Here is a 26,314-nt window from a genome sequence, read left to right as displayed (position 1 = left end):
CTACTCAACACCATCAGCACCCTTTTCCTTCCCTTCCCCCTCCCCTCCCCTCTTTCTACCTTCGCCACAGTGAGGCATTGCGGAGCGGCCATGGTATTACAGTTACTTTGCACAAAATCTGAATCAATCACTTCAGCAGGGTCGGTGTAGAATCAGTGTGAGGAATAATCAAACCCACCAGAAAGAACATAGATCAAGGGAAGTCATTTGTTATGTTAATGAATTTCTAAAGCAGCAAAGCCATTCTTCTAAAGATTACATTCTTGCCACAAATTCATCTTCCCGCAGAATCCTCATTTTCTGAAAGACTGCCAAAGCTAAATCAATGGAGGTGGGTGGTGGACAAGGCTGATCCAACAACAGGAAACTTTGAAGTAGCCAACTACCCACTGGCATCCTCACCAGCCATCGAATACAAATGATAGTGCTTGGTGAAAACATGGAGAGGGGTCCAAGTTGCCACCCATGAGGTTGCATCTTGATCCCTCAAGTGAAAACTATTGCCTCCAAGAAAATCCCTGTGGCCGCCTCCTAGTGTGTTGTGGTGCAGAGTACGAGCCAGCTATAGATGGTTTTGAGAAAGCCTTCCTCTTCTTAGGGGCGGAAAAGCCATTGGAGAGCTGACCAACCTACTACAATTCATTCCTTACTGAGACATGTTTCTAAGCTCTCACGGGGTCTGGCCTGAGGATTCTCTCCTCTGTATTAAAAAGGGGAGGTTGTGGGAAGAACACTGGCAAGCAGATTTCTTTCTGGAGATAGAAACTCAAACCACCATCAGTAGGAAAGGAGAACTGACCTGAAGGGTGAACATCTCAACTTACCCGTATCTGTATGCCTGCTTTAGCCCCTTGTACCATGAGGCGTGACTGTACTGGAATATTCATTTACCTTAACTTTGAATTTTTCAATTACCACCTGTAAGCTGTAATGTATGTGTGGGCTTGCACTTACTGTAACTAGCGCCCAGATACTTGTGGGTTGTGTGCGCTGCAATAAATGCTAAATATATTCAAAATAAAGATGGAAATGATTTCCTCCACAATCTCTGCTCCTACTCCTGTGAGACCAACCTCGCCGCAGAGCACACACTGTCCGCCCGAGTGTTCAGACTGACGAGCAAAATGTGATGCTATCTGTCACCTTGTTCTGACTCACCGAGAAACAAAAGGAACGTGTCCTCCATGCAGTTTGATTGATCCCACACTGCCCATCTTGTTGATGTAGCACATAGCAGTGGTGTTGTTGGTGAAGACCTGAACATTCAAACTTCAGATATAAAAAAAAAAAAAAAAAAACATCATTGCCAGATGAACTGCAGGTAGTTCCAGCAAGTTTATGTGAAAGGACTTTTCATAGACAAAGGATCTTGCAAATGAGCTCTCCCATCAAGATTAAGGGTGGCTAGGATGGCCACTATCCAGTTGGAACAAGCCCACTCTACCCCCTAAAGGAGGTTAGTCACAGATGCCCACCTAAGCAGGACCTTGGCAGATTTGCAGGCGCAACTCTGATAATGTTGCTCCTTCATCCATTGAGCTGCAACTACTGGCCCCTCCGGGACCGATTGCAGCAGGAGTATCCAATGTCATGCTTCGGGGGCTACGAAAATGCAGGATGCCAAGAACCCAAGCAACGTCAAAGAAAACCACACAAGAAAGCTGCCAGATTGGTTGGAGGAGTGCTATTGTGGTCTGTATGTGAGGGGGTGGGGGTAGGGGGAGAAAAGCCTTGCTTTAGATTCAGGACTGCCGCTATAAACTGCAAGCATTTGGAAGAGTCAGAAAAGACTTCTTTAGGCTGATGCAGGAACAATTCGCAGAGGGGTTCCCCCATCCCCAGTTCCATCAGATCTGCCTCTTCTGATGCGGCCTGCAGGAGCCACTCTGAGGTTTGGAGAGATGTGCTCTCTCCTCCTGTGCAGATAGGTAGTCACCACCGCGAAGATCTTTGTCAATACTCTTGGAGCCAAGGTGAGGCAGGTTGGGAGTGTGCAAACTGGAAGGGACTACCTCCCACCACAAAATGAATGTATTTCCTATGTTTGGGATGGATACGGACCTCTAAGCACGTACCATGCAGATCTGAATGTACAAACAGCTGGCAGCTCCAAAGTCCAGAGGATCTGTGCCAAGGTGTTAGGGAGAATTCTCATTTCTGGGCTAATTCACTTCAACCTTAGAGACCCCCAGCTCTTCTGCTGAACTTTAGGACTTTTTATTTTTAACGCTGGAAAGTGAGCTTTTTTTCTCACTCTCGTATTTTGATCTGATTTGTATTATCTGTTTCCTTTGTTTTTGGAGTCTGACAAACTCCATAGGCATCTACTTTTTGTATGGTGTTAGGGAGCATTCACAGAAATGTGCTAATTCCCTTCTACCTTAGAGACCCCCAGCTCTTTTGCTGGACGTTAGGACTTTTAATTTTGATCCTGCATAGAGCAAGAGCTTTTTGCCACTCCCTCCGGTATTTTTCTTTGATTTGAACACGGTTTCTTTTGGTTTTGGAGTCTGACAAACTCAATAGGCATCATCTTTCGACATTGTTACAGCACCTTCAGTGCAGTGGCACAGGGAAGTCCTTTAGATTTCCCAAAGGTTTAAATACCTTCTCTTGGTTAAACTACTGTTTCCAAGAGCAGTAAAGTGAAATTGACTTTACTTACCTTTTGCAACTTTGTAGACCCTGCACATACTGACAGAGTGTGGAAGGGGTTACCTAGTATCCCCTTTGTCTACTGTCTCATGTAACATTTTTATGTTACGCTTTCTACAATTAATGGCTGGTGGCAGTGGTTTACATTTTCCTACCATTGAGTGTTTTACAGCAGGCTGCGTTCGCAGCTGCAGCATTGCACCCATGGGTACCCATTTTGTCAAAATGGCCCGGTCTTTTTTTGCCATTTCTTGTTGAAAAGGTCCTTCTTGAGATTTACTCTGTGCTTCAAACCAGGTTTGGACCCTTTGTTCATTTTGTCTTTGGCATGGTTCACTAGTGAAATCCGCCTCTGGCTCCAGCGTGTCTGGCAGGGCAGGAAACGAGCGAGGTGCCCGAAATGCGCTGTGCTTAGTCTGGTTAAAGGAATGCACCCAAAGGTGATTGGCTGCTTTCTGAGCGACAGCTAGGCTACGAATGAATGGGAGAGACTTGCATAAAAGGCAAGGTCTTTTGCAAGGAAGGCAGAGTCGACCACTGGACGAAGGAATCCGAAGAATAACTTGGAATCTTTGGGCGCCATGGAAAAGGCTTTTGCCATCACGTCTGCTGTTGCAGCTTGAATCACTAGAGCTTCAGGGAAGAGAGAAATATAAGAGTAGGGGGGTCCCAGTCAGTGCCCTGTGCTTTTAAACCAGACCTTCATAACTTGAACTGAGGCAGGACTGTGCAATACATGCATCAGTTTGTCGGTATGTGCCTCAGTAAAGGACAGAAGGGGAACTGTAGGCTCTTCGGGTTGGAGCATGTGCAAATGCAGTTTGTGGTAGGAGTGTTGGATTATTTTGCTGCAGAGAGCAGACCACACCAACCTCCATTGTGGTCATCGGTTGCCGTTCTCATTTGGATATTTAAGACACTGGAGCATGCACAGTGCATGCTCTGTTAAGTGCACGGGCAAGTGTGGTTCGTGGCATTTCAGTTGAGTCGGTGAAGTCCGGTGCTGGGATGAGTCTGCGCACCAAATAGCTTGCACTCTTCATCAAAATATTAATATCCCTCTGAAAAGCAGTAATTCATATAATCTAAGCAGTAAAGTTGTTGCACCTTATTTCACAACACCAGTAAAGTCTAATGTGTTTGGGTGGAGAATTATCTCAAACTACTGGCATAGCGGAGGCATTTCTTTTGCACAAGTTAATTGCTGCAGCTTCTAGAACCACGCAGAAGCCAAAGCTAATCACTTCTTTCTTCCTAAATCTCTATTAGATTTGACTGGTGCAAGAGAGTCACCTAACCGAGCAATTACTGCCAGTAATAAGTCTATTATCGTCTGGCTCACAGCAAGTTTTTTCACCATCTCAAACATCCCGAATGGATATACACGGATTTAAAGACATGGGGGTTCTCTAGAGGACTCATTCAAAAATAACAGGACAATTCCAACATTATTTAGTCTGCACACACCATTGTGAAACACTTGTATGTGACCTACTAAATTTCGTGATAAGATCTTTAACAGCGTTGGTCAATACCAAACCAAATGAGCACATAAAAGTCCATACCTCGACATTAGCGAAGCTCGAGCATTCAGTGGGTGAAATCGAAAACTACGAAATTTCCAAATCTAATTTACATGGGGATGATCTATTAACTAATCCAATAAACTAGTATATACCAACGCGAGGAGGGCTATATTCTCAGTCCAAGTGTAAACATTTCTGACAGCAGAACCAAAGCACCCAATTAAAATCAGAGCTTGATTATATCTAATGGGGACACTGAGCAATGTGAAAATAAGCCTGTGGCATTAGACACCAGGCAGGAATCAAACATTGGAGAATAAACCTAATAAGTGGAAACAAATGTCTAATAAAATAATTAAGCAAGCTCCCTCAGGAAAAAGTCTTGAAGAAAATCTCTATGCAGTTTATGTGCACAGACACAAAAAAAGTGGCGAGTTGGAAGACCATTGTGGCAAATAATCACTGCTACAACCTACCAAACAACTAAACAAGGGGGAAAAGATAACAGTCCACTGTAGAGGTGCAGAAGGAGGAGACTGACACAGGTGGCATGCTTGTTGGCATAAACTTATTTAGGCAAAGAGGAAACATATCTTTCCCCCTCTCTGAAGAGGGCATTTCATGCCTACAAGGAACGGGTCAGAATGTTCAAGTAAATATATAGTTCACCATTGTGGAAAAATGACGATTTCTGTACCTCACACATGTAACCATATAAAAGATAGTGGGTGTTCCTGGTCCAGAAGAATAAGGACTCCCTTCTTCTGGGCAATGAGCCACAGTTCCAATCTTAAGTGGGAAATTCACCTGAGAGAATATGACCCTTCCCCAGGTTTCAGTTCCTTTCCCAGGAAACCAAGTTCCTGTCTTTGATGCTGTTAAGTTCTTAGTTCCAATTGAAGGATTCCATTCCCCCAAGCTTTAGGGTGCAGTTCACACTGCCGGCGGGAACACCTCCCTTCCCCTCGCTTCTTTGCCCCTTTTACTTTCACAATTCAAAGTTCAAAATTACCAGGGAGAAATGCCTCCCTTCCCCTGGCTTGGTTTGCACTTCAAAGGATCACAGATAACATGATCTCCCAAACGTATGGGTCCCAAACAGGTGTGTTTCTCAGGTCTTTTTGCCGTAGCCCTGGTTCACTATTCTACCAGGTACTGTGAGCAGGACGATAAGGGTACAGGTCCCTAACCCATGGGATTCTCCCCTTTTGGTGGTGCTGCTAATCTGGTTTACTAGCCTGGCGGGTACTGTGACTATGAAGATGACTGCCATTACTCTTCATAAAAGGGTGCAGGTCCCTGGCCCATGTTCAGGCACTTGCCAGCCCTTCTGAAGGCAAACCAACCGTTCCGGAACACCAGGCATCTCGAAGGGGCCTGCCAGTGTTCTCTGGTCAGTTGTAGGCTCTTCTCTGTGTCCTTTTGGGACACTCATGGCCCCTGCTGCTTTCCTGGGTGCTACGGCAACTCTACAGTGTTTGGTTCCTCACGGGTTGCGCGTCTCCTGTTGACCACGCATTCCAGCTGCTTCTCGTGCCTGGACGCCTGCTTTTGCATGGCTCTGGTGGATCGCTCCACAGCAGACTGGACAGAGATCTCTGCCTGCAAGGCAGCATCCCAAGCTACGCCGACCACTGATCTCGGCTGCGGCCTGCTTTCAGTCTTGCGGTTCCTCCAGGGAGGTCTTCTCTTCTCTTCCTGGTTTCCCTCTTCAGTTTTGAATGGGTTCTGCCAAACGGTTTCGGGAAACAGTAGAGCATTCAAGTTCTCATGAGTGCCCTTTATGCTGCCACACTTCTTCGTGCCCCAGTACTGATCTTGAGGTCTTGCAGTGAGTAAATTAGTCTCCCCTCGTCTCAGTACTTAAGGGATACATGTCTCTTGAGGAGTCTACACTCTTCCTCGTCCCAGCACTTTCTATATGGATGGTATGGCAAAAACAGATGGCAACAATAGGGAAAGTGTTGGTGGGAGGGAGTTGGGTAGGAAGCAGGGTTAGGTGAGCTATGGGGCTATCAGGTTCTCCCCAGGTCGTTGCTAATCTTATAGTGGGTTTCCTTCCCCATGAGATCCACCAGCAGAATAATACCACCCAGAGGGGGACTATAGGGTAGAGGCCTCACCTCCCTGTCCTCAGGAGAATGGGCTCCTCCTACGGGATAAGTAACGGCATCTAGGGATTCATCACACCACCCAAGGAAATAGAAAGCATACTAGGGCTTCTAATGTAGACTTATGTTGAGGATGCAGTGGTGGTAGATGTAATCAGCGAGACAATTATTTCTTCAACACCTCGTGATAACACTGCCTTTGATCAGGGTGCCTCAATAGCATTGATTCATGAGGGATTACCCAAAATAAAGACAAAAACGGAATCTACAGCTACAAATGCTCTCACTGGAGAAAATCCACAAATTGGATAACAAACACATTTGGATATCACGACAAGAGCGGATTCTGTGTCTTTCAGCAGTAACCTCCGGTTGGGTTTAACAGCAGTATTTCCATCTATGGATAAATGGATTGTGAACAGATCAAACATCTTCACTCTACTGGATGATTTCCCATGCCTAAGATCCACTGAATCAAAAGACTATGAACAAATTGCATTTATAGATATTAGACTGGACTATGAAATTATTCATGTTGGCACAGGAATTGTGTACAATGCAACAAACAGAAGTAGAAACGTTCTTGTTGGGTTCTGATCTGTTCCCCAATTAAAAACAAATCCTCTACCTGTAAAACATGATAGCTCTTGAGGTCCACCAATAGGGACATTTATAATTTTTAGGCTTCATCCCCTCTCCTAGCGAGACCCCTAGCACTTTTGCTGGACTTCTGGACCTTTTTCTGAAATCCCGAATGAATTGAGTTTTTCTCCACTCATTCATTCTTATGGGCTCCGTCTTTTGGAACTCTATTCTTTGCATTTTACCTGTACTATGGAGTCGATATGTCTCCCCAACTCCTAAAAGGTATCTGTATTTTACTATTGCAGCATGCGGTTCCTTATGAGCAGTGGTGCTGGGGACCCTTAGGGTACTCCTTTGAGATTCTTTTTATCCTGCAGTAACTAGAGCTCTTACGGATAGAGAGATACTTAGTGTCTCTCCTTAAACTGTATAGTCTAAGAGATTGGCACACCCCACCTTATGTGGAGTGCCAGAAGTATACCCATTATCCCCCTTCTCTCTGCTCCTGTGAGGTTTTATTCACATAGACAATCTCCTAGTTATGGCTGGTAGCAGTGGACGTGTTCTACCAACTATTGTGAAATTATTCTACTGCAGGCTATGTCCATAGCCTCGGTAGTGCACAAAAAGGGACAACTAAGTGCCAAATTGGGGCCTCCCTCTTTTTCGCCATTACTAGCGTGTTGCTCTTTGTTAGCCCTTCTTGTAACATTCTCAGCGGGTGAGGCCTCTGTGTGTGTGTTTTGCCTTTTGCAGCAACTCTTAGGTGTCCCCGCCTAGCCGCCAGAGCGTCTGGGCAGGCAGGAAGAGTGGGAGGAGTTTCCACCTCCCTGTCCTTGATTTGCCAGAGTGCCTGAATGGGACCTGCTCCCACTGGGGGTGTGGCTGTCCAGATTGGACAGCCAAGCGTTCCTTTCTGTAAACTGCTGAGGAAGATTGCAGAGGAGTTAGTGCTGGAACTGTATAAAAGGTAAGGCTCCTGGAGTGAAAAGCAAGTCAACCATTGGAAGCTGAAGCAACAGAAGACTACCATTGACGCCTGCAGACCCTTTGCAACATTTTTAGAGACCACTGCTGTCCTGACTCAACACAGAAACTCCGAAGAGGACTCCTTCCCTTTGACTGGTGGAAGAACCAGTCCTAAGATGAACTCTGATCTGTGCCATCCCCTGATGTCCTCTGAGTTTCCAGAGCCGTGGAAACCCCAATACCAGGAGACCTGCTACACATTTCGAGTGCATCATCGTAGAAGGCCTGAATCAGTCCAAGTCTTTGCTGAGCCCTCAAGGATGCTCCAGAGTCCCAATTCAACTCGTCCAGACCCCCTCAGAGTGTGGGACTGCAGGAACCGAAGTAGATTGACTGGGTGAAATGTGTCCTTTGTTGGTGCTGCAGAAAAGCGGACAAAACCTCAAAGTTGAAAGCCATGCCAGAGGTCCTCCATCGAGACTGCTGCTGAGAGCTCCCGTCCATTGTCCTGCCTTTAGTCATCAGACCAAGGAATCCGGAGGTTGTGCCAGAGCGGCAACATTGTCGAGCAGCCACCCCTTACATGTTCTTCAAACCTAATGTACTGTGTGGAAAAAGGTATTTCTTACCTTATTCCAGAAAGTCGCTCCAGAGCGAGTGCACCTAGAGGTGTCCAGGGCAACCCCCTCTTAACTCCGACTCAAGCCACTGCTTGTGTCCCTTTAGTGAGTCATTTAACAGGGTCTCCAACATTGGTTAAGCCTTCTTATAACTTCCTTCCTAGAGCCTAGAAAGTATCCACAGGAACTTTGACGTCAGCTGCTTTTCAAGACATTAAGCCTTTCCGAACTGCCTTTTAGGTAGGCTTGCGTATATGTACTTTAGAAGACTTTCTGGGCAAGGAACCTGCCTCTAGAACCTGAAGCTCTGCTAGAATAAAACTAACCAACTGTTTTCCATCCCAAAAAATCACCATCTTACATATAAACTAAATGCAATTACTGTATTACTTTGTAGGTGTGCGTTGTTACCGATAGGTACAGTAGATCTGTCAAACTCCTGTAGAAATTGTATGCGTTCAGCAACTACCAACCAAGTAGTAAGCCTTTTGAACGTATTCAATTTAACAGTGACTCATGTGTCAATATAATCAATCTATATTTTGAAACAGGTTTGTGTGTACTAACCTACAGTTCACATCTTCCTCTCAGGTCTCTGAGTAGTACAAACCAATACTAAGAGTTGGGGATATACAATCCACTGGGATAGCTAACGAAAGTCTTACCTCCAAGTGGGTCTTAAGGAAAACTCCCCGAACATCCACAAATTAAATTAGGGGTAGTAAGTTGAAAAATATTTGAATGTGTAGGTATCTTATATTGACATCGAACGGCAATGCTTGCTGATGAAGAAGGTAGACATTCAGTAATGGAAGCCGATTGGTCCTGGCTTCCTCGAACGCCTTAACCTAACAATCTGGAGAGGAAGTATCATATTTTGTGAAAATGTTACCTTCCGGTCTTGGTTATCGTGGTATAGCAGGTGGAGTTAACTAATCTTAAATATTTCTTAAAGGTCATAAATTATCAGCATTTTGAAACTTGTCTCTGCACATTTGTAGCTGATCCCCCAGGAATCTAAGGCGGCTGCAGATTTGGTCTTTCATGGCACTGCCTCATTGAGCACCTTGAATGAAAGAGTGACTAGTGGAAGTGTTAAAATGCTAATTTTGAGCAATGAGCTTGCTGCTCAGTCACAGGTCATCGCTTTGAAAATCGGCCTCGACCTGCATTATTTTGGAACCACATGGCATGGGCATCATGACCTCTCGCTGCGATCAGTCATAAAAGTTTGTTTGATAAAGCTTTATCCCATTAAAGTCTAAAATCCCATGTCATTGTGTTTCTTTTGTAAAAATGTCATAGCCAACACCCACCGAAAGGTTGCATATTGTTCAAATCACTATAGTTGTTTACCATCTGCCTGGTGTATTATGAAGGTCTGATGTTGAAGTTACCACTGACCATGTAATCCTAACAGGACAGCGTTCAGTGGCCGCTGGTGATTTCTTTCAATACATGTTCATTTACCTTCTTAAAGATATTGGCACAAAAACGTTTTGAAAATGACAGTTAAAATACATATCGGTACAAATATCGTCTAGACCACCATCTCACCACAGCCCTATCATTACCATTTCCCCCCAGGTCTGAGCCCATTAGGACCCTTGTCATGTGAGTTGAGCTGGAGGAATGCTTTCATGAATGGTGCCACAAATCAAGGATAGACCTGAGAAATCTCACGCCCATTGCTCTGGATACTTGAATGTAGAATCTGTCCTTCCTGCTTGAATCCAGTGCCATATGCAGAAGGCAGGTGAAGGATCAAGCGAAGCAACACCTCTAGTGCCAATTTGCACATCTACAGGTAGGACAGTGGGGGCAGTTTATATACTAGCACAAAGCACAGATCGGCCCAGTGTTCATAGAGTCTACAGAGCTAATGTTTTTTGTGGACATGCATCAGAAGGGCAACCAGTTCATTCCCCCTTTGAATTCTGGGATGTGTAGTTCCCCATCTTTCAAATTGGTGCCAAAACTACAAATCGGCTGATCTTTAACCAGACTCTACTGATCAGAGAGAGTGGTCAGAGCATCAAAGCTGCATTTACTAATGTGGCCTCACTTACCCTATGCTCTTGTATGACAAACGCCACATCCCAAAGTGCAAGATCCAGCAAGCGCAGCACTTGCTTACTGCAGCCTTTCCAAATCAGATTGAAAAGCTCACTTAATAGCTGCAGGCCTATACCGGTATAAACAACGTGACTGTTATTATGATTCAATTAAGCTGTTCACGGTATCTATAACGGTATACCGCTATACAGTTACACCCCTAATAAGCATAATTCTCAAAGGCAAGAGCATAGCCCAAAAGAAGATCATGTAAAGGTTTTGTATAAGCTGGGGTGTGCCAATTAAGTTTTAAGAGAGATACTAGTATCTCTCCATCCTTAGTATCTCTCTTAAAACTTATTTGGCACACCCCAGCTTATATGAAGCCTTGACATGATCTTTTGGGCTACAGTCTTGCCTTTGAGAATTATGCTGATTAGGGGTGCAACGGTAGAAAAGCATCTCAAAGGAGGACCCTAAGGGTCGAAGGCAACATGGACCATAAGGAGCGGTTTGCGGCAATAGTAAAATGCAGATGCATTTTTAAGAGTTATGGAGAAAAATAGACTCCATAGGACATGTAAAACACAAAGAATAGAGTTCCAAAAGACAGAGCCCATAAGAATGAACGAGTGGGGAAATTTCAGGATTTTAGAAAAAAGACCCGGAAGTCCAGCAAAAAGGGCTGGGGGTCTCTCTAGAAGAGGGGGTGAAGCATAATAATGCTAGATCTCCCTAACAAAGCTAACCAATGGGACTGAGATTCAGGAGGATTAACACATTTCATTGATAAACACGACAAGACTATTTACATCAATGGGGGCGGATGGAATTTCCATTCTTGCTATAAAGGATAATGGGGGTTGACATTAGCGATCCTATTTGGCGAAATAGCTGCAGAAAATAAAATGCCAACTTCAGGGACTAGTTCCATTATATTTCCAGTCTATAGAAGCAATGCAAGGCCATCCCCAAAGACCTTCAGACCAAAAGGTTTAATGGTTTGCACAAGCAAAATATGTTGAGAATACTAGTGTGGCAAAGACTGGAATCCTGGGTCTACCAAAGGGTCTATTGTCAATTTTGGTTTTGCTGGTTAGTGTATGCTGATGATCTAGTCATTTTTTATTCCACCCTGATTGGGTTACAGCACTTCGTTTTTTAATGCATCAAATTACATTTTTGTCCTGGTTGCCAAAACTAATGCAACTAGAATTGTGTTTTACCCAGACGAAAAGGTTCAATTGTTCTTGGCACCTTAATGGTTTGCCATCAGAAGTAAAGCATCCCTTAATATACATTTCGGTTTTCCACTCTATCATAAGACCAAATTTAAGAGGAATCACTGTTTGGCCTGAAATTAAAGAGGTCTATGTTTATTTCTCAAATTTAGAAAGTGATGGCCATATGGAGAAGGTGATTCCGAGCTTATTATATGGTCTAGAAATTATATTGACTATGGATTGGACATTTCTAAACATAATAGAAGGAATTCTATGGAGGAGAGTACTGCCGCTGCCTCCTGGTGTCCCAGTTGTAATTATTATGGTCAAAAGGTTGCATTGTATTTTCAACAGAGATAACAGTACAAAGGGGCGTAGGAGACAAAATATGGGGGGGGACAGGGGACATCTTGGGGACTTTGCTTTATTTATTTATTGTGTTTTAGTCAAAACTCGATTTTTCACTAAATTTGAATTAAAATAGCACGTATTAAATTACAAAAATCACTGTATGAAACAAGAGAAAAGAAGAAACGAAAACAGAAGCACATTAAAGGATGCAGCAGCAAAGAACATGTCTTTGTTGCATTTCTGGATTTTTCATCCGACTGAGCTCATGGTAAGAGGGAGGAAATAACAATGACTTCCAATGAGCCACAGCTTGGACGCCAGCTCGTTAAGAGGCAGGTCACCTGTAAGTGGACTCCTGCCAAATAAAGGAGTTGCTGCCTTTTCTACCAACTGCAAGTTGCAACTTTTTTGTGTGGTGCAAAGAGACGTATGTGTCTTGTGGAATGGAAAGATGGGGGTTTCAAAGAAAGAGGAAATCTTGTTTTTACCTCTGAGTAAGCCCTGTTATGGGAGTAGAGGGACCAGTAGTTCGATGTTGCTGCTTTGACTGTCCTCCAGAGGTGGGAGGGGTACAGCAAACAAGGAGGATGAGCGATCGCAAGCCCACCTTCTTATAAGCACTCCCAAGGTCTGCGGCCGGATGTGTCAGACCCAAGGGATGCCTAGTAGGTGGGGTGTATGTGGAACCAGGGGGGTGGCCAGAGGGGCAGCCTGCTAAGTGCGCTGCCCTTCTAGCGCCCCTGCGAGGACTGGGCCAGCCTATCACAATGAGTGCCGTCTTATTCCATCTCATACTGGCTTCAGAGCCTAGCCTTTCTTTGCCTTTGTTATTCTGAATGCAGAGCTGGACTCTGTTCCTTTCTCGTTTAACATTTGCTGCAAAGCCTGATCTTTTTGATTCTCTCATGTTACTAGGACGGCAGAGCATGGGTCCTCTGCCCTGTTACATTATTCAAAGAGCCCCTCTGGCCTTTCTTTGCCTCTCCCTGGTCTCACTGCTTGCTTGCTTAATACATACCTCCTTGCTTGAACACTCAACATATTCTCCCTAACACAGCAATGGCAGCTGCAGTCTGTCTTAACTTCTATTTGTTCTGTGTCTTGAATTGGCCTCTTATTTCCACTTTTCTGTCTGCAGGGCAAAGGCATTTGCCAGTCATGCCATGATGGTTCTACTTGGCCATAAAAGGGCAACAGCTAGCCAATATTGGAAGAACATGGGCATATTATGCCAGAGGCTGGCAACTGCCTTCCTAATGTCTACACAAGAGACACAACTCTTGCCTTTGTTTCTAACAGTAATTCAGTGGATGAAGAAACGCGAGAACACACATTGTTTATAAATCAAGGGGATGATGTCACACTTGGTTAAGACATTTTGATCACGCCAGGAGCTAATTTCCAGCTGCAATTAAATGATTACCTTTTAGACTTCTGGCTTTAAATAACATTAGTATCACCCGGAAAGCACAGAGGTTGCTCAACAGGGTTCCTGGAGCACAAGGGGTACCCTACTCGTGGGCATGGATGATTGGAGGATATTCTTGCCCTGGTTTGGAGCCTGGCCACTACAGCCATGATGGGGGGGAGGGGCCTATTACTTTTGGTTGTACTTACCCTTTGAGGGTGGGCAGACATTGCCTCCTGCTTTGCCCTGTGGGGAAGACACACACAGCAAGAGCAAGGCACAGTGCCCTTGTGGGTTTTTCACACTTCTTCCTCGGGGGGGGGGGGGCAAAATTCACTCCGCAGAGAAAGTGGCACATGCTGGGCAACATTCTCCCACTTTGACAATGTCACCCAAAGAGCGAAATTGGCCATTTGAAATACCTCTGTCGACTTATAATTGTGCAATCCACACTGATGGGTTTAAGCACCTGCTTAACGCGAGATGGCAATTAAGGGCATTTGCCAAAGCACTCAAGAAGCACAAAGCACTCAAGAAGCACAGGACACCCTCTTACCAGCGACATGCCATGCTCACTCATTCTGATCATGAATTTCCATTTATCTGGGGTCAAGTTAAATGTATTTATTTATTACATGTGTAGCATCACCCAAAAATCCCAAGCATCAAGGCGCAAAGTAAACTGCATGGAGTGGACCACTTCCATTGGCGCACGTTTTTACTCTTCTGCCACAAAATGGAGGATTTTAGCATAAAAGGCAGGTGAAATTGCTTTTCCACTTTGGAAGAGTGTAAATACCTCGTGCAATTAGCGATTGCTGCCGGAATTGACAATGGCTTCTTCTGGACTCCGCCCACTTTTATCAGGTTCAATTTCCAAGCAGATCCCAGAGGAATCCCTTTCCTCATTTCCAGCATGAGAATCCATGCTGGCAGTAAGGCCGCATTTGTCTGGTGGAGCAGGAAATACAGGGGGTCCTGGTGTGTCTACTCGGCTCCTGAACTCCACCCAGAAAATGCATGAAAATCTGGCCAATTAGGAAAAGCGACAGTAATAGTGTTTTCCACTACTTTTTCTGAACCAATTGACCTGGAAAATGCTGTGTTGCATCGGAAGCTGAATGCATTCACTCTGCCTATTATCCCATCGGAAGATTAAGCAAGGTGCTGAACACAGGTGTTACATATTCCTGTGCAGCACTGCATTTGGAGCATTAACTAACTGAGCTACCTTACAAATGATATCTCCTCTGAGGCTTTACCTGCAGACTTGGGGTATTTCCCCCCAGTGCCACGGCCTTTTTTGGCGATTTCGTAATGTCGCCATTCAATCTCTTGTAACTTTTTTGTTACATGAGATATCTCGCCCAAAGTTGGCCCCTTTTTTCCCCACATGTAGCCGGTCATAACACCACCCAGGAATCCCAGTTTGCTGTAGGGGGGTGAGAGAAAATGACCAAAAAGGAGAGCATTTGTTTTTTTTCAGAAAATGCCAATAAAATGTACAAAGAAGTCTGTAGCGTTTTCCTTGTAAGAGCTAGGAACAAATGGGTTGCTGTGCTGGATTTGCCATTTTCCAGGCTTTCAAGAACAGATTGAGTGGAAGCCAAAATAACATATTTTGATATGCTAATCAGCCGTTTTGTGAGAGGTAGGCGATTTTGGCATTTTTTGTCCAATAGGACATGCGTGGACGGAATGGAAGAAAACGGTAGGAAAGCTGAATGGGAAGCCAGAAAGGCATACATTTCTGAAAAGTAGGCAATATTCCAAGTTTAGGAACTGGTGATTTGCGCAGGTCAGGTAACAACTATGCAGGGTAAGAGATTCCATAGTTTGGGGGGAAATTGGGAAAATGACAGAAAAAAAACACAATTTCTGCACATTTCACTCTGGTCACCCACCGAAACACGCAGCCAACAACACATGGCCTACATTCCCGCGTTCCCACAGGTTTCCCAATGAAAACGGTACCTCACATGGGTGGGTGCACCTACCTGGGTGCAAAGGGAAAAGCCTAAAACACTGGTAACCCCAAGTCTTTTCGCAAAGCAGTTTTTCAGGAATTTTGAAAATCTGAAATTTGGTGGAAAAAACACAATTTTCATTTTGTCTGGGAATGTAGGTAATCAATTCTGGGGCGAAGAGACAAGTCAGACCTCTGTGTATTCCCACGGTTGTCTTCTTTTCAGAAATGCATGGGGTACCCCGTTTTCCTTCGTGGCTTCGACAGCCTAGGCCCAAATCTGTAGGTTGTCTCCCCAAACCCTTTAGGGGTTACCAGTGGTTTAGCCTTTTCACTTTGTGCCCAGGTAGGTGCACCCACACATGTGAGGTACCGTTTATGTCAGGACACCTGGGGTAACGTAGGAAGGTAGGACATGTGGTGTTGGCGGCGTGTTTCGGTGGGTGGCAAGGGGGAAATGTCTAAAAATTGTAGTTTTTTTCACCAGATTTCAGACTTTGCCAGGGATTGTGGGTAATACATTCTTGGGCGAGTCGCGCAAGTCAGACCTCTGTTGATTCCCATGGATGTCCTCTTTTTGGAAATGCATGGGGTTCCCTATTTTCCTTGGTGGCTTCGACACCCTATGCCCAAATCTGTAGGTTGTCCACATGAGCAAAATCTGCTCTGCTGAAAGGCTTGGGGTTACCAGTGGGTTAGCCTTTTCCCTTTGCGGCCAGGTAGGTGCACCCACACATGTGAGGTACCGTTTCCATTGGGACACCTGTGGCAACACAGGATGGTAGGACATGTGTTGTTGGCGGCGTGTTTCAGTGGATGGCCAGAGTGAAATGTCTGAAAATTGAGATTTTTTCCATCAAATTTCAGAGACATTTCTCTCTGCCCACCCACCAAAACACGCCGACAACAACAGATGTCCTACATACCTGCGTTCCCACAGGGGTTCCAACAAAAACGGTACCTCCCATGTGTGGATGCACCCACCTCGGCGAAAAGGGAAAGGTTAACCCACTGATAACCCCAAGCCTTTCGGCAAAGCAGATTTTGCTCATGTGGACAACCTACAGATTTGGGCCTAGGGTGTCGAAGCCACCAAGGCAAACGGAGAACCCGATACATTTCTGAAAAGAAGACACCCGTGGGCACCCCCCTTTCCACTAAAGACATCCATGGTGGTTTAGTGACCCCCAGACCCACCCAGAACAAGTTAATTTTTTTTTATTTTTGTTTTGCCTCTTTCCTAGGGGCAGATTGTGCTAACAATCTGCCCCCAGGGAGGGCTACATGAGATCCCCCCACCCCAAATGGATTGGGGGCGCGGGGGAGAGGGCAAACCCCACTTTCCACTAAAAACATCCATGGTGGTTCAGTGGCCCCCCACACCCACCCAAAACAAGTTATAATTTGTTTTATTTTTGTTTTGCCCCTTTCCTAGGGGCAGATGGGCACATGTGTGTGGCCATCTGCCCCCAGGGGGGGGCGTACTGCCCCAGGCTTGGGGGGTGGCTCTGCCAATATTTGCAGTGCCCCCCCACCCCAAATGGATGGGCACATCTCATGTAACCTTTCCTAGGGGCAGAAATCTGCCTTCAGGGAAGGCTACATAAGGTGCCCCCATCCCCTTAGGGTGGGGGAGAGGGCCACCCCCCCCTTTCAATCACAAAAAATCCTGGTGGTCTAGTGGGCCCCCACCTAAAACAAATTATAAAATATATATTTTTGTTTTGCCCTTCCCTAGGGGCAGATGGGCACATGTGTGTGACCATCTGCCCCCGGGGGGTGACAAAATGTACTGCCCCAGGCTTGGGGGTGGGGTGACTACCAATATTTGCAGTGGCCTCTCCCCTCACCCCAAATGGATGTGGGCATGTCATGTACCCCTTCCTAGGGGCAGAAATGTGCCGCCAGGGAGGGCTACATAAGGTGCCCCCCATCCACTTAGGGTGGGGGGAGGGCCACCCCCCCTTTCAAACACAAAAAATCATGGTGGTCTAGTGGACCCCCAGACCCAAAATAAGTTTTATTTTGTTTTGCCCTTCCCTAGGGGCAGATGGGCACATGCGTGTGGCCATCTGCCCCTGGGGGGGGGGGTCAAAACGTACTGCCCCAGGCTTGGGAGGGGTGGCTCTTCCAATATTTGCAGTGGCCTCACTCCCCACCCAAATGGATGGATGGCATCTCATGTACCCCTTCCTAGGGGCAGAAATCCGCCCCAGGGAGGGCTACATAAGTTGCCCCCCATCCAATTAGGGTCGGGGGGAGAGGGCATGCACAAATCCCTGGTGGCTAGTGGTCCCACCCGCACCCACCCCACCCAAAACTACGTTTTAAAACAAAATATATATATTTTTTGTTTGCCCCCCTTCCCTGGGGGCAGATAATCACCCATCTGCCCCCAGGGTATTGCCCCCATGCTTTGGGGGGCAGGGGGGAGAGGGCATCTTACATAGTAAGCAGCCCCTTCCCCCACTTCAAAAACAGATCCCAGCATGACACACCAAACATATTCTGGGGGGGGATAAATGACATTACACCCCCCCCACTTAAAATTGTGGGGTGGATTTGTCCCCCCTGCCCCCTCCCCATGTCCTACGCCCATAACAGTACACATTACATATCTAATGCCAGGGCCCTTACGGAGGGAGAAAATAAGTCAAAATTAAATGACAAGGTAAGACCGTATATAATACTTAAGTAAAGGACAAGGCTGCCGGTACGCAGGGCGGTGCCACACAAAACTAAGAAAATGCATAGAGTGTTAGAAAAAAAGAACACAACTAAAATCAGTTGCACAGGGATGGGCTCTATTGTATAGTGTTGGTAAGGTCAATCAAAATGCATTATTTAACACAGAGAATTGTATTGCTCATTCCAAAAACATTCAAGATACAGTTTATACGTGCGGGTGCGCTCCAGTACATACCAAAACATGGAATGTATATTAAAAGCTCTTCAGTTCAAAGAGTTTTATTGTATTTTTATATCATTAGTCATTAAAAATCTAGTGCCATAGCCATCACAGAGGGAACAGGTCACAAATTAAATGACAAGATGACTAAGTAAATAGAACAGAAGTAAGGGACAAGGCTTCAGTTATGCAGAGGGAGCCACAATATACGATTAAAATGCGTAGAATGACCAGAAGACAAATTCATTGACAATCAATTGAACCATGACAAACTATTACCTGGTGTCGATAACAACAATCCAAATACATTCTTTAATATAGAAAAGTTTATTGTTTATTACAAAAGCATTTGAGAAATTGGTTTTCTGTGCGGGCGCGCTCCATTACGTGCCAAAAATTGAGGGTATAATGGATTGAAATGTTGCTACTGAGAAGAGGCTTACAGAAATAGATGTGAAGAAAGGGTGAAAGTAAGAGTGGGAAGTAAGGTAGGAGAAGGGAACCTATCTTAAGTGAACTACAAAGTGGTTCACTACTGACTCTGAAAGGTTCTTATGCGGTGGTGAAGGTGTGTGTAATATAGATAGGGTACCTGTAGTGTATTTGACCGAGTGTAGCTGTAAGATCCCTGTGGCTGATGTGCCAAGGGGTGCAGCATTGTGAGGGTTGTGTGGAGGGAGGTGAGCCCAGCTAGGGATTGATTACGATGTAGCCTAACTTCTAGAGAAAATTGTGTTTGATGTAGCTGTCCGGGGATCTCTAGATGAGACTCTTACTAGTTTAAGCTACGGAGGTGTGCATACTTCTAGGAATATGCTATTGGATATGGAGGTGGGGGTTGGGGTGCACATAAGAAGTGCCCCAAATGCATCCAGGAACTTCAACGTTTCAATGGTATCTCCACAAATTGCTTTTTACAAACAGAGATAAGCAGAAGGAAAATGGTTTGGGTTTTACTAGCTAATCTGGAGTTTTTCGCTAACCTTAAGTATATTTGTGGCCATTGGTTAATTTCCAGTTCAATGACCAGAGCTTCGTCCCATTTCCTAGTGATTTCCACATTCAGGTTACTGTGATTGTTCGAGAGAGTATTTCTTTTGTAAAAAACACTGGCCTGGTTAAGTGAGCTGAACAATGCTGTTATCTGTACTACAATGCTGTACCAGCAGAGTTTGGTTAGTATTTTAGGATTATTTTGCATATTTGTAATGGAGTTCTGTAAAGCTGAGAGGAGATTCCTCAGCCGATACTTGATGCCTGAAAAAGATTTTACTATCTGCCCAAGAGTACCATTGTAAGGTATGTTTATTAGTTAATATTGAGGGATTGTTCCCGAGTGTTAGGCAAGATTGTGTGCATTATCCTTTGGAAGACTACAGCAACCTTGACCTCCTGGCAATAGGAACCCAACCTTTCGTACAAGTCTGTACTACACAAGTTGATAGTGTGGCTGAGCAGCCAGGCTTATCTGAAGAGGGGTCAATGTGAGCAGTAGGGTTGTAACAGAGTGTCACGGTGACAGTTATTCAAATAAACATGTACACTCAAGGTTTCTTGATTAAACAATTATTCATTTATTTAAGAGTCAGTTATACAAGCCTTCTTTAGAAGGGAGCAAAACATGTAACAATTATAATACACTTCAAAACACACTTTCTATAAATCAGATGATACCTATTGGGGATGGCACACAGACTTCCTACACCCTCAGGTGACTTAAATAGCTAGGACACTGTGGACATTGATTTATCACTGGTACATTTATAGCAATACTGAGTTTGATGTAAAGGTTAGATTGGGGAATAGAACAAAGGTTAACAAATAATTCATAAACAGGCAAGTACTTTTAAAACCTTCCAATGTCAAGTAAATGCAACCCTTTCCTTTGGGGAAGGTAAAAGGCACAGAGTCAAGGGTAAGAAGAGTCTCTAAGGGAACCAGGACAGCCAATGTTAGTTGAGCAAAGTCTAGAGGAGCTGAAGATCTTTGCAGTAAAAGTCTTGCACAATGTTTTTAGAAATGTTTGTAGACATAAGATTCACTTGAAGGGCCACAAGCTGTGAGGGTCAAAGCTGTGAGCAACCACGACAAGTCTCAACAGAGAGCAAGTAAGGCTACACAACAAGAGGCAAGTCCTGTTAGGTTTACAGTACCTTAGGTTAGAAGAAATGGTTCCAGTTGGCATCTGTTCCTGTGCAGCTCTGCAGATCCTTGTGTTCCTGGGCCTCAGTCGTGGGGAAAAGAGGGAGGACATCTGGGGACTCCTGCACTGCAATGAAAAGGTCAGCAGCGGCAATGGGCAAACTTCAATTTTGCAGCACTTTGCGATTTCAGCTCCTCGCATCGGTCAGCAAATAGCAACACTGCGGTTCTTGGATACCACTTCAGACTTTCCTCACATCTGGGGTCCAGCACTCTGTGAGGTGGCTCAGGCTTGGTCAGTCCTGCTTCAGAGAAGTCCGGAGGATCTTCTTGGCGCTCAGGTCCGACTTAAAAGTCATGCACTCGATTTAGTGTTCCTCTCCCTGGCACTTCGGTTCCAGCAGCAGAAGTACCGCCAGCCCTGAGAGGATGTTCAAAGGAGTTCACTTTGGGGTTGATTGGCCCCACCAACCCAAGGAGAGAAGTCGTCCTTGCAAGGCTTCTCTAGTTGAAACTAATTTGGAGCTTCAGCACAGCAGCAAGGCTTCACCGGGCAAACCAATTGTCCAGGAGTTGCAGCAGGCATCTCCTCCAAGTTCTTCTTTGGATTCCATCGTCCAGTGGAAGACACTGCCTTCCAAGCTAAACGCCTTGCCTTTTAGGCAGGTTTCTCCCATTCATTCCAGCCTAGCTATCAATCACACAGCAGGGTGGCTATCCTTGCCAGACAGCCAGCTGTCCAATCACCTTTGGGTGCATTCTTGTAACGAAGGGGATTAAGCACAGGGAGTGTCAGGCACCTCCCTCGCCTCCTGCCCCTGCCAGACATACTGGAGCCAGAGGCGGGCTTCACTTGTGAATCCCACCAATGGCAAAACGAACAAAGGGAACAAACCTGTAAATCTCAAGAAGGACCTTTCTGACAAGAAATTGAAAAAAAGAAGACTGGGGACATTTTGACAAAATGGGCACCCATGGGTGCCATACCGCAGCTGAGAACGCAGCCTGCAGTAAAAACACACAAAGGTAGTAAAATGTAAACCACTTCCAACAGCCATTAATTGTAGAAAGGGTAACAACAATGTTACATGAGAAACTAAACAAAGGGGATGCTAAGTAACCCCTCCAGCACCCTATGGTAAGAGTGTGTGCTGGGTCTAGAAAGTTACAAAATGCAAGTAAAGTCAATTTCACTTCACTGCTCTTGGAAACAGTAGTTTTACCAAGAGAAGGCATCTAAACCTTTGGGAAATCTACGAGACTTCCTTGTGACACTGCACTGAAGGTGCTGTGTGTCACAATGCAAAGATGATATGAGAGTATACCAGTGTTATCTCGGAAACTACGTTAGACCCTTTCAGTATTTTGACCGAAGAGGCCAAGATGTGGATTAAAATGGCAGTTGTAATTATTAGGTACGAACTAGGTCTAGTATCATTACTGACATATTTAGGTTGCAACCACTACTAATGTATTCAAAAGCACCTACAAAGAATAGCTTATTAGAGGACTTAAGCTTCATACTAACTAAAAAGAGCTCAAAAGGTAGAGGAATGTGAACATAAATGTAAAGGCATTCTTAATGATGCGAGTGCTAATGAATCTTTGGTCCTGGCTAACCCGAAGGTTTACTAAGAGTGGCATTGGATAAACTCATAATTCAACAAACAGCTATAGGTTATTTCAAATGATTGCTATATCAGAAGGAAAGCTGGGAATCTTATCCAAGTACTTCATAAAATTCCCAGGGAATAAATATAGATTTAAATATATGATACTTCGATGTAATCTGTCAGACAAATAAAGTAGTGTGTAAAACAAATGGTTAGATTTGTGATGCTTGTATATAGCACTGGCAGCTGTGGAGACGATAATCGTCTCCACCAGAAGAGACTTGTTTTTTTTGGTATGTACTCAACATCAAGCTTTGCACAGTATTTTCATGCAAGCATATTGGCTGGTGAATGTATCTCACCAGGTCTAGCTGTGGTGAGGTTTATTCAAGAAATGTTAATTCCTTCCTAAAAATAGAAAAAGAAAATAATAGGTGTGGAAGTATTCGAACTGTATTTTTAAATTCCGTAGAAGTTTTAAGGAGATTGAACACAGATTATAATTTAACATCACAACTTTGCATATATTCATTTCTGAATTTGTATCTGGCTTTTATGTATCTTGAACTGATCGGTAAGGGTTATATTGTAAACAAAACACAATAAATATGCCTCGAGCTGACAAGGAAGCTCTTCCTATAAAATGGACAAGATGCATCGAGCACACTAACTTGAAGGCACTTCTTTAATTGCAGATCAGAACGTTTAAGATTGTTTATCCATTAGATGTTGGTCCTCCCACTAGAGTCTCAAGGCCACACTATGGATCGTATTTTCCTCTTCCTACTCCTCCAAGATATCCCTGAATCATTTAGTGGCTCTATTGTGGCTTTGGTAAAATAATTGCTCCCAGATTTACAGCTCAATAGCCAAAGGCCCAAGTCTCAGCAGTGTTAATGAAGCTTGTCCCAAGGATACGAGTGCCTCAAACTGCAAATGGTCAGGAAGCAGGGCCGAAGAGAAACTAAATGTAAAGTGATGTACACTCTTCTCAGAACTGTTATTTTGGGCGGGATGAAGGATGGGTGGTTTGACATTCTCAGATAGCTGTTCAAATAACTTTATGGCCAGTCTGAAAGCTTCTCATTCCTAAATAGGAAATATCCAGAGGGAAATGAAGAGCTTTGCACTTAACCGTACTTGCAAGTTGCAGTGCAGAGCAGGCAAACTCTGAATATAGTATCGGAGGCTTTTTTGAAAAGAGGTGGTGTGGGTGTGTGTGGAGAGGACTTGCCCCTGAAAAGTAGCAACTCCTTTTCTTCATCTCTACTAAGTGTGATTGGTGCTCCAATAAAGGAGTCTTAGTCTCATATCTAGGAGGCTCTTTTGGGGTCCCACCAGCAACTGAGAGGTGGTAATAAAAGGCCACCTGACACTATCCATAAATGCCTTCAGGGTCATGATCTGACAGTACACAAATTCTTGGGTGTTGTGATGTTATAGGTAAAAAAGGGACATAATGTGGTTCCATTATCGAAATGTAGCAGTGGCACTGCTGGCAGGCCTTGAAACCAGACTTGGGAGGACAAGAATCAAAATCAAGAGACTTCTAAAGCATTCCTGCGTCTTGCCATGGAAATAACTGAAAGAAAATGGTTGTGGTGGCTATGAGGGAGTGTGGCACAAAACAGTTCAGCGATGCAGACCACTTCAGAGCATCACAGCATCAGCCAATGGCTGAAGAAAATGTTCTGGGGCTGACTGCATCAGGCATTAATTCTGAAGATGAGGAATGTGCAGGAGGAATGCATTTAGACTTTTTGGAATGCTCTCCAATTGCAAAGGCATTCAGGTTAGCTCCGTTTGACATTAAGCCAGGATCAAAATCTGCACTCGCCACTAGCCAATGGTGAGTGATAACCGACTTGTGGGAAAGAAATGGTGTGCCCTTTGCATGTAGAAAATTGAGGGGCCAAGTAGTGATATTTTAGGCTAGGTGGCAACTTTAAATTTGTACCCCTGCTTAAGTTTGCTAAAATGTCCCAAGTAGTTCAGTGTGGTTACATACCGGTCTATCCACAGAGGTGATGTACACAGTAAAGAACAGGCAAGCATTCTCACTTTGAAGCAGTCTCTGCTACTGCATTCTTCAGTATTTACTACATAACATCATAGGGGTTTATCGTGCAGCAAAGCTTGCAAGGTGTAAATTATTTGCTAGATCGCAAGGATCCTTTCATCCAATTTAAAACAACCTATTTATTCTTTTGATCCTTACTTCGCTTTTTATATAATTAATCAACAGGAGAGCAAATGAATGATCAGTAATGTTCAGATGAATTAGTTCTTCCTCCAGCAGATTCCTCATCTTAGAAATCGCCTCAAGGCATCAGACTGGCTATCGAAGCGTGTTGAGTATTTTCGTATTGCAGCTCTGCATCTGCTCAATCCAGTGATGCTGGCGACAGACACCATGAGTGAAATATATGCAGCTGCCTGCATTCTATGACCTCTGCTCGGCCCACATTTCCCTGAACTCTGCTTGGGAAAAGCAAAACTGCAAGAGGTTACAAGCGAACCACATATAAGGGTATGATGGGAGGATGAGGAAGATGATGTGGGTGGAAGGACAAATCCATCAGAAACAACTTTGCCAAAGGTATGTAATTTTTTTTAAGGGATGTTGGGAATAATTCTCACAAATGTGATAATTGCCTTCACCTTAGAGACCCCCAGCAACTAAGCTGGATTTTGAGAACTTGATTCTTTTACCTGGAGAGAGTGAGCCTTTTTTTCCACTTGTGCATTATGAATGCGTTTTACTCTCTTTGATTATGGAGTTTTAAACCACTCCATAGGCATCATCTTTTCATTTGTGTCACACAGCACCCTCAGTGCAGTGACCCAGGGGAAGCCTTTTAGGCTGCCCCAAGGTTTAAATACCTTCTCTGGGATAAACTACTGTTTTCCAGAGAAAGTAAAGTGAAATTGACTTGACTAGTCTTTTCAAATTCCTAGACCCAGCACACCCTATCTTACAATAGAGTGATGGAGGGTTACTTAGTATCCCCCCCATGTCTAGAAACTCATGTAGCAGTCAAATGCTACCCTTTCCTCTCGTAATGGCAGGTGGCAGTGGTTTTAAAACTTACTACCATGATTTTTCCCGACTGTGGACACTGGTAGTGTTAAATCGTGGGAGCCATGTTTTTCAAGATGGTGTCCGAGCCACCTTTGTTTAAACAGGTCCTGTGGTATTTTTTTCGCCATTTCATTTTGCAAAGGTGCTTCTAGAGTTTGGCTCTGCACGCCAAACCAGGTTTGGTTCCTTTGTTCCTACGCCTTTGGCCGAGTGTCTGGGGTGGGCAGGAAGTGAGAGAGGTGCCCGAAACTCCCTGTGCCTACTCTCCTAGGAGACCCAAATGCACTCTGGCATGATTGGCTGGCTGACTGTCAGGCAAAGACAGTCACCCTGCTGGGTTAGTGGCAGCTAGGCTGGAATGAATGGGAGGAAACTGTATAAAAAGGCGAGTCGACCACTGGAACGAAGAACCGAATACGAGCTTGAAGAAGACGGCTACTGCAACTCCTGGACCGTTGGTTTGCCCGGTGAAGCCCTGCTGAAGGTCCGAATCGCCAAGTTCACCTCGACAGGGAAGCCCTTCAAGGACGACTTCTCCCTTTGAGTTCAATTCGAACCTAGAGCCACCTGGATACCATTCTTGGAGCTGGTTGTGCTTTTCCTCAGAGTGCTGCCGGAAACCGAATAACCAGCGAGAGTAACACCAGTTTGTGTGCTTGTCTACAGCTACCGTAATTGAAGATTTGCCTTTTCCAGCTTTTTGACCAGTCGCAGTGCAGGAGTCCCCCGACGTCCTCCCTCTTGTCCCCACGACTGAGGCTCAGGAACAGCAAGAACTGCAGGAAGAGCCAGGAACAGACGTCTTCAGCTGCATCTTTTTCTTCATTGTAAGGTACTGTGAAAACCCGACAGAGAACTTATCTCTCACTGCGAAAGTCCTTGAAACTTTGGCAACTTGTAGGCCTAGTCAGCTTGTGACCCAACATATGAATCTTTCTTTTACAAACTACTCCTGAGAACTTTGGCAAACACTTTTCGGTTTAACTACCAGAACTGCCTATCCTATACAAGACATTAGCCCATTGACTTTGGCCTAACCTACTGCATTGAATTGAATTGACTCCTCTGGTGAACTCAAACTACTTGCACGGTCTACGAAT

General features: G+C 44.7%; 1 protein-coding gene across 4 annotated transcripts in view; it reads right to left on the bottom strand.

The window, feature by feature from the left end:
* Nucleotides 1–26,314, bottom strand: part of APP (amyloid beta precursor protein) — a 682,213-nt gene that overhangs the window by 236,384 nt on the left and 419,515 nt on the right. The window lies entirely within an intron of this gene.

The sequence above is a fragment of the Ambystoma mexicanum genome, chromosome 7p (genome assembly GCF_040938575.1).
Source record: "Ambystoma mexicanum isolate Mex_15411 chromosome 7p, UKY_AmexF1_1, whole genome shotgun sequence".
NCBI classification, from domain to species: domain Eukaryota; kingdom Metazoa; phylum Chordata; class Amphibia; order Caudata; family Ambystomatidae; genus Ambystoma; species Ambystoma mexicanum.
Note: the sequence above shows the minus strand (reverse complement) of the source record. Positions and strands in the feature narration are given on the sequence as shown.